The 8,065-nt window shown below is 38.8% G+C and overlaps 1 non-coding gene across 1 annotated transcript; it reads right to left on the bottom strand.

Annotated features, from left to right (window-relative positions):
• Positions 1 to 7,573: 7,573 nt before the first annotated feature.
• On the bottom strand, positions 7,574 to 7,680 carry LOC131222039 (small nucleolar RNA R71). The gene has a single exon (XR_009159747.1). It is a non-coding gene; the product is annotated as a small nucleolar RNA R71 (small nucleolar RNA).
• Positions 7,681 to 8,065: the final 385 nt, after the last annotated feature.

The following is an 8,065-nucleotide window of genomic DNA, read 5'->3' as shown; positions in this document are numbered from 1 at the left end:
ATGGTGTAATTTTACTCCAGCTAATCTTCACGCTATGGTCAGCCTTTTGGATGAGTTAGATGTCATACAAATGGACACATGGTCAATTATGCGCTGGACGGACTGTAGATTTGCAGACCAGCTATATGGATAGAGAAAAAGTAAAAAGAAAAAGGAAAAAAGAAAAAACGAATAAAAGTGAAAAAGAAAAAAGAAAAAAGAAAAAGAGCTTCCTCCGTTGCATGGGCAGAGCTGTACACGAGTCCAACTTATTTGAGCATAGCATAGCTAGGCTTGGCTCATCAATGATATAGGACTTGGGTATGATTGGACCAAAAGAAGGTAAACAGTAAACTAGCCATAACTTTTGATCCGAGTATCATTACCGGCACACAATCTATCCATCTTTACTGACACGGGCCATCCAAGGTGAACTGTATCAATGCGTGTCATTTTCTGTCGGATGCACTATCATACAGCTTCAAGCACCTCATATGTACAACATGTGTGCTACAATATTAATTCAACTTCAAGTACCCACACGTGCTTAGCAAGTCACAGGTTCCACTATCAATTTTTAAACACTTTACATGTTCCACATGTGCTAATCTAGCAATGCTAGTGACTATCTGGAAATTCTTTTTAAAAAAGAAAGCATATTATTTTGACAAACAATGACAAAAAAAAAAAGTTTAAAAATATATCTCAAAATTTATTGAAAAATAATATTTACTTTTCCATAATTTATTAGAAATAAGGTTTCTCAGGAAACACCGTCCCCTTTCCTCCTTTCCATGAATCCAAACAGTCCTTAATTTTCTTTCTTCTTTTCTTTTATCCCAAAAGAGTTTATAAGCCATCCCATCTACAAGCTACCACATTTGCCAATGTGACCCACGTGTGAGAGGTTGGATCGAGCCATCCCCTAGTTGGCTTCCTTTGTTTAGACGTATAGGAGCAAAATACAAGGCTTCTCTATTATCGAGCAGTCCAGACAATCTGCCAATAAAGCAGACGCCGGAAAATATGGGTAAATTTTTTGGAAGAGAACTAGATGGCTTTAATAAGATTTCCCACATGATACATTGGCCAGCTAAATTAATTTCTATGATAAAGCAATTACACGGAGGGACACTAGTGATGGATAGCTTGTATCTACCATGTCTGACACTAACACATGTGGCTAATAGATGAGAAGCATCTGGAGGAAGTCACGTCACACCAAACCCAAGTAGAGTACAACTCTCCTTCTCCTTGTCATCTTCTCTCTACTACTCCCTCTTGAACTATTCTTGGGTGCATTTAAATAAAGGAATTAACAACAAGGGGTTCCCCCCCCCCACCCCTCTCTCTGCTTTTTTTTTTTTTTTTTCCTGCAATTCTATAGTAATATCTAATGTAGAGCGGGTCACGGATAATTTCATCGCTAAGAGGGACCAGAAAAGTTCCGATTGTTAGAAGCCATAGATCTGAGCAAAAGCCTCACTGATACCAAACTGACGTAGGAAAGGACGAGAGGTCGAGTACTGTCTTCCTCAGGAGGATAACTGTTCCGAATCCACAAAACTTCTTTGGACTCATCACAGAGAAACCTCGAATCCATGAGGAAAAGAAAATAAAAATAATTCTAAGAAATTCTTGGCGTTGTTTCTACTGATGAAGCTGTTTGATGTGGTGTAGGCTGATATTGCTGCCGTTTTGATTTTCAGTGGTGTCTAGCAGTTTGCGGCCGGTTGCATGCAGCCTACAGGCCTTTTGAGCTGGCTGCTTTGGTAGCAATATTCGGAGTGAGATAAGCTATTTGCTCTCTTTACATGCGTAGTCCTTTATATATATATATATATATATATATATATATATATATATATATATATATATATATATATATATATATATATATATAGTTAGATTATGTTAGGCGTGGCGTGGCTTTTTTTTTTTTTTTTTTAGCGCCTGCCTATTTGGATGTACAACCAATTTTCCAATCAACATAGATTCCGGTGGTGTGCTCCCACCTTTCTTTAATAATAGAATTTTTTTATTTTTTTTATTTTTTTTAAAATCTCCTATAATGTAAAAACTTGTGCAAAAACTACTTCCTTTCATCAAAACTTTCATCTAAATCAAAATTACAATGATCGTACGGATTGATCAATTACTCTCATTGTTTAGATCATCAAAGGAGGGATTGAAACTTACCGGTGGGTTTGTCCTTCATAGGCCTTCTCTCTCCTTTTTACGATTTCTCCTATGAGATTAGGGTTTTCTTCATGTATTTCCTGCACCTTAATTTTTCCTCTAAATAGAGAGAGCCATGGTTCTAGAAGATTTTACAAGGGTTTCATAAATTTTGGTAAAAAATTATAATTCCAGTGATAATTGGAGTTGATCCATTGACATATTGTTCTACCGAGAGTTCACTTATTAACTAGGCTAAGTACATGATTTTGTTATAATATAAAATTAAATTAGTCCTGTTCTTAGATGGGTTTGAAAAGAATTAGATGGGTTCCTAGATAAATTCTCATGATATATGTTTGTATGCATTCACTAATTGAGGGCCAGGGTGGCTGTGCGAAAGCTTATGATTCTTAATGCTCGACTAGAGCATCAAGTAACTCCTTTCTTCCTCAAGGCTGGCTAAAATTGAACGTTGATGGTTCCTCGAGGGGTAATCCGAGCCCGAGCACTAGGGGAATCTACTGGGATCACCACGGTAAGCTCATCTTTGCATTTCACAGAAACTATGGTCATTCTTCTAACACTATTGCTCCAACTTGGGCCTTTCCAACATAATGGTGGAGACTGACTCAAAGACCATTGCTAATTCGGTTAAAGATCCTCGCTATCCTAGTTCGTGGAACATTTGGTATTACCTAGGACAGATTCAGCTTTATAGGCAATCACTTAACCTCTTTTTTAGTCACATTTTTCGAGAGGGGAACTTGGTGACTTATGCTTTAGTGAGGATGGCTAGTGAAGGATGCCCAAATAGAATGTATAATTCACGACCCAACCTTCCTAGACTTATGCGCAGACTTATTAGCCATTGATAACATTGGCATTAGGACAATTAGGCAACAGTAGCTGGATCACCAGATTATACCTTGTGTTTTTCTTTTCCTTCCGAGGTAGTTTTTGTGCAGTTTAAGTTATATGATGGGAGTGATCCAATCCTTTTTGTTGGGACACTCTCGAATGGATGTATATTTTCAAATGGAATGAATCTCTAGTGGTTTTAAAAATTAATAAATTTTTTTTTTTTTTAAAGTAACTCCTTTCTTCCATCTTCCCTGTGTATGAAAGAGTACAGGATATGTGAATCAACGTACAATCCCGATCTGGTTTGTACGAGAGGGATCCGCTGAGGATGAACCATGCAATCCGAAATATCCCCATTAGGTCAAGCATATCCATTCAGTTTGGGTTTGCAGATATGTTCTGGATGAGGAAAAACATCAATACTCTCAACTACCTAGAGAAAAGGCCGTCATATTTGTGAAAATTTCGGGTCATCGCTATCCACAAGGAGTCACATAAAATCCATGGTCTGCTGAAACATGGTCCCTATTTGTAGAAATCGAAAGCTAAGTACACCATGCATATGTTCTTTCACTTAGGGAAGTTAGTCCACTGACCGATATTCCAATGAAAGAGCCAACGAAGCGGATTGCCGGTCACCTTGGGCACTGAGATATAGTTGTGCTGGGGTTGTGTGGTGTCCACAGAGATGTCAGTGAAAAATTTGCTCCGTCCATCTATTTTGAAACACTATAATACAATACTAATCTAAAGATTAGGTAGATCCAAAGCCCAGCTGAGCCAAAAAAAAAAAAAAACTGTGGGAACATAAACGTCCACCATTGAAACCTTCCTGGATCTGATCATGTGTTTATATGCCATCCAAACCGTCCACAGGGTTATTACTACTCAGATAAACTGTAGGAACAAATATCATCTTGATAAAAAAAACTTTTGTCACTTGCGGGCGTTCAATCCCCACTGTTTTGTGTGGTGTGGCCCACCTGAGTTTTGGATCTCCTTGATTTTCAGAATATTGTCCTTGTGGTTTTTCAAAACAGATGGACAGAGTGGATTTGTCACGGACATCTTTGTGGGCCCTATACAACCTCACGCATAGGAATATCAATGTATTCTGGCATGGGTGCACACGGAACCGTGGAACCGGTAAACCGGACCGTACGGTTTGGTCCGATTCTAAAGCACAATTGTTCTGATTTCGACAATCAAAGAATTTGTTAGTTTGGTTCAGTTCTCCGTCTGGGTTTTGTAGAACCAAACCGGACTGTTAACCCGACGATAGAACCGAACCTTAGATTCGAACCCGGAACCGAACCCCCTAGTTAATAAATATTTAAAATTTAATTTTTTTGAACAAAAAAAGTTTAAAAAAGAAGAAGAAGAAACACTAATCCTGATTTATTCTCCCCCTGTTTCGTGGCTTCTCTCTATCTCTAAAAACCAGTGCAATTGGATTGGATTATAAAAAAACCATTAGATTGGGCTGGATCATATATATATATATATATATATATATATATATATATATATATATATATATATATATATGGGAAAAGGTACTTATGCTCGACCGTATAGAACCATCCCATGAGGTTGAGCTGTGCAGCCCCACTGTGATGCGTGTCGACCATCAACACCTTGCATTTGATGGGTTCCCTTTAAATTATGGGATATCCTAAAAATCAGCCATATACGGAACTCAGGGAGGCCATACCATCTAAAATCCTGTGAAGACATGCCAAAAACATATCAAAGCACTTGGTGGGGCCCACCTGAGTTTTGAATGCTGCTAAAACTTGGTCTGAACCCTCATCCAAGTGGGACACACATAATGGATGGGCTGGATTTGCAAACCACATCTCTGTGGGCCCAAAAAATGATTATGAATGTTTTAATGGTGCACGGCCCCTCCCTACTTCTGTATGTGGTGTGGCCCACACAAGTCACGGATTGACTTGATTTTTAAGACCTAGGCCCACGATGGAATGGTGCATCTGATTGATGGGGTAGATGTTCGAAACGCATCACGGTGGGGCCCATGTTGAGGGTCAAAAATTGCATATCAGACCTAGTTATTGCCTGGATTTATGAACATGGTATCGTTGAATAGCCCATTTTAATCATGTTTGTGTTGCAAGGTGGAATTGCGAGCTGAGACTGGATCGGGATGCTAAAAGCACGGATTTAATGTTAAGAATGCACCAAGGCAAGGGACGGACTCCAGGGGACCAAGATCGACGGAATTACACGCCAGGGATCAGCGAAAATTGAGAAACTGAAGCTCAAGCGGCCTGAAAGTCAGCCAGAATGCAAGATCACTGGGTTTCCATCATCTGTTTGGCTCAAAACTTTATACATAACTCGAGGACCAAAAACTAACCGTACACGTCAAATTTCAGCCATTGGATCCTCGTGAAAGTGGCTAAACTAACAGATCAGTCCATAAAACCCTGATTTGGGGCCCACCCGCTGTCCAGATACGCTTTAACTTCGGTCCCCACGGCTCAAATGAAATGGGGAACAAGATGGATGGTGTGGATTTCTCATAATCATCACACAGTGTACATAGTACACTTTTTGCATTAAGACGTGCATGGCAACACAGGGACGTCTCCTCTTAAAAACAGAACTCTGTTTCTGGTATGAAACAGAGACTGCGGATGATCTCAGTGGGCCATCATCATGGACAAAAAGATCAATCCGAGCCGTCAATCATGCATAGGGGCGCGATATGGTCAGAACCATGTTGATATTATATACCCATGCACCCATACATGCTGGTTTCAACGGTTACAAACGGACAGCCCTGCACTGATTGCAGCGTGATTATCACCTTTGGCCGTGTCCATAACATTCCAAAGCCGGGCACATCCAGCTGAAATTTCGTTGTAAAGACAATTGACGCAGTGGATTTCGAAGATACCAAGTACGTGGACCCCACCAACTCTTATCAGAGCCTTCCGTTTCGAAGATACCAGTTGAATTCCATAATCCTTGATGCAGGCATAAGATCTCCCTGATCTCTACAAGTGGATCCTCTGAATCTCTAGTTCCTTTCCTCTGAATTCCTTAAAGTTTTAGATAATTCTTCCACAATTATTTCTTAAATTCTATTTGATTTAGATAGCATCTTAGTCTAGTTCTATTTCTACCTAGTTTCAGGACACGTACAAGTTTCAGTCCCTGTGGATTCGACCTCGGTCTTACCGAGTTTATTACTACATCACAACCCTATACTTGGGGAGTGAACAAGTTTTTGGCGCCGTTGCCGGGGACTGACGGTTACGATTCTTTGAAATTAATTAGTTTTAGAATTAGTTTGAGATTAGGATTTTATTAACTTTAGTTTAGATTTTTATTTCTATTTGATTTTTAGAACTAATTTGTTTCCTGTTTTGTAGGATCCTGACATAAATTTCTAAATTGGTAATTTTTTCCTAAAATTCTCTACTTTTTCTGTTTTTAGAATTAAGGTTTAAATCTTAGAAATTTTCTAATTCTAGTATCCTCTCATCTGTAGGAAATAGAAACTAGGTTATTTCTTAAATAACTTTCTACTTTTATTTTTAGTAATTTTAACTCTCTTAGAATATAATTTGTTTCTTAATTTATTTTTAGAATTTTTGTTTAGAAACTAACCTTCCTATTTTGTAGGCCTTTAAGATAGAAATTTCTAATTCGGTAAGCTCCTTCCCTACTTTCTATTTTTCAGTTCTCTTTTAATAATTTACTTTCTAGATTAGATCTTCCGTAATTTACTTTAGAAATTTCCACTTTCTTTTAAGAATACCTTCTTTTAGAAATTAATTTACTGTTATTTTTCTTTTAAAGGATCATTCTTCTCTTTTTAGAATCTAACTTATTTTTGTTTTATTTTGCAGGTATTTAACTTAGGACTCCAATTTGGTAATTTCTTTCCAACTCTCTCCTTCTTTCTAGATTTTCTTTCCCTTTCTTAGGATTAGGTTTTTAATTGAAGGCTGCAAGTGTTTTCATGCCCAAGTGGGCCCGTGACGACACTCGACCTCTCTTGACTGAAGGAGGATTGGTTGAGGGGTTGACTATCCATCGCAGGACTAGACACCACTCAAAATCCCCTGAGTTAAGTGAAGTTATGGCTGAAGACCAACCTCCTCTACTTCCACCTAGGGTGGAGGATAACCAAGATGAGAATGAGGTGCAACAGGCACCCCCGCCTCGTACTTTACGAGATTATCTACAACCGGCGGGAGTGAGTATGCCCTTATGCATGATTTTTCCTGAAAACACAGGACAAATGGACATCAAGCCAGGAGTTATCCAACTCCTTCCCAAATTCCATGGACTTGAATCAGAAAGTCCATATTTACATTTGAAAGAGTTCGATGAGATTATAGCTACATTATGTTTTCCTAATGTATCTGAGGATACAATTAGGCTGAAACTCTTTCCTTTTTCCTTAAAAGAGAAAGCTAAGACATGGTTACATTCACTGCGTCCTAGATCCATTGGCACATGGAACGATATGCAGAGGGAATTCATAAAAAAATTCTTCCCACATCATAAAACGATTACCCTCAGAAAAGCGATCATGAACTTTGCCCAAAAGGAAGATGAAACATTCTTCCAATGTTGGGAAATGTTCAAAGATTTGGTCAGTTCATGCCCACAACACGGATTTGAAACGTGGCGCATTACAAATTTTTTCTACGATGGACTGATATCTTCCATGCGCCAAATGGTCGAGACAATGTGTAACGGAGAGTTCATCAACAAAGATGTTGACGAGGTATGGGATTACCTCGATAGTCTCGCTGAAAAAACACAATCATGGGACTATTACCCACTGGCGAACACCACGTCTAGGCCGACTCAATTAAAGGAGAAAGGTGGATTATATCTCTTGAAAGAAGAGGATGATCTTAAGTGTAAAGTGACTACGCTCATAAGGAAAGTTGAGGCCATGGAAGGAAAGAAGGATAAGGTCAATGAAGTTGTTTACGGCATCTGTGATTACAACATTCACACAACTGAAAACTGTCCTACAATACCTGCCTTTCGAGGA

Source organism: Magnolia sinica, chromosome 12, assembly GCF_029962835.1.
Source record: "Magnolia sinica isolate HGM2019 chromosome 12, MsV1, whole genome shotgun sequence".
NCBI lineage: Eukaryota > Viridiplantae > Streptophyta > Magnoliopsida > Magnoliales > Magnoliaceae > Magnolia > Magnolia sinica.
Note: the sequence above shows the minus strand (reverse complement) of the source record. Positions and strands in the feature narration are given on the sequence as shown.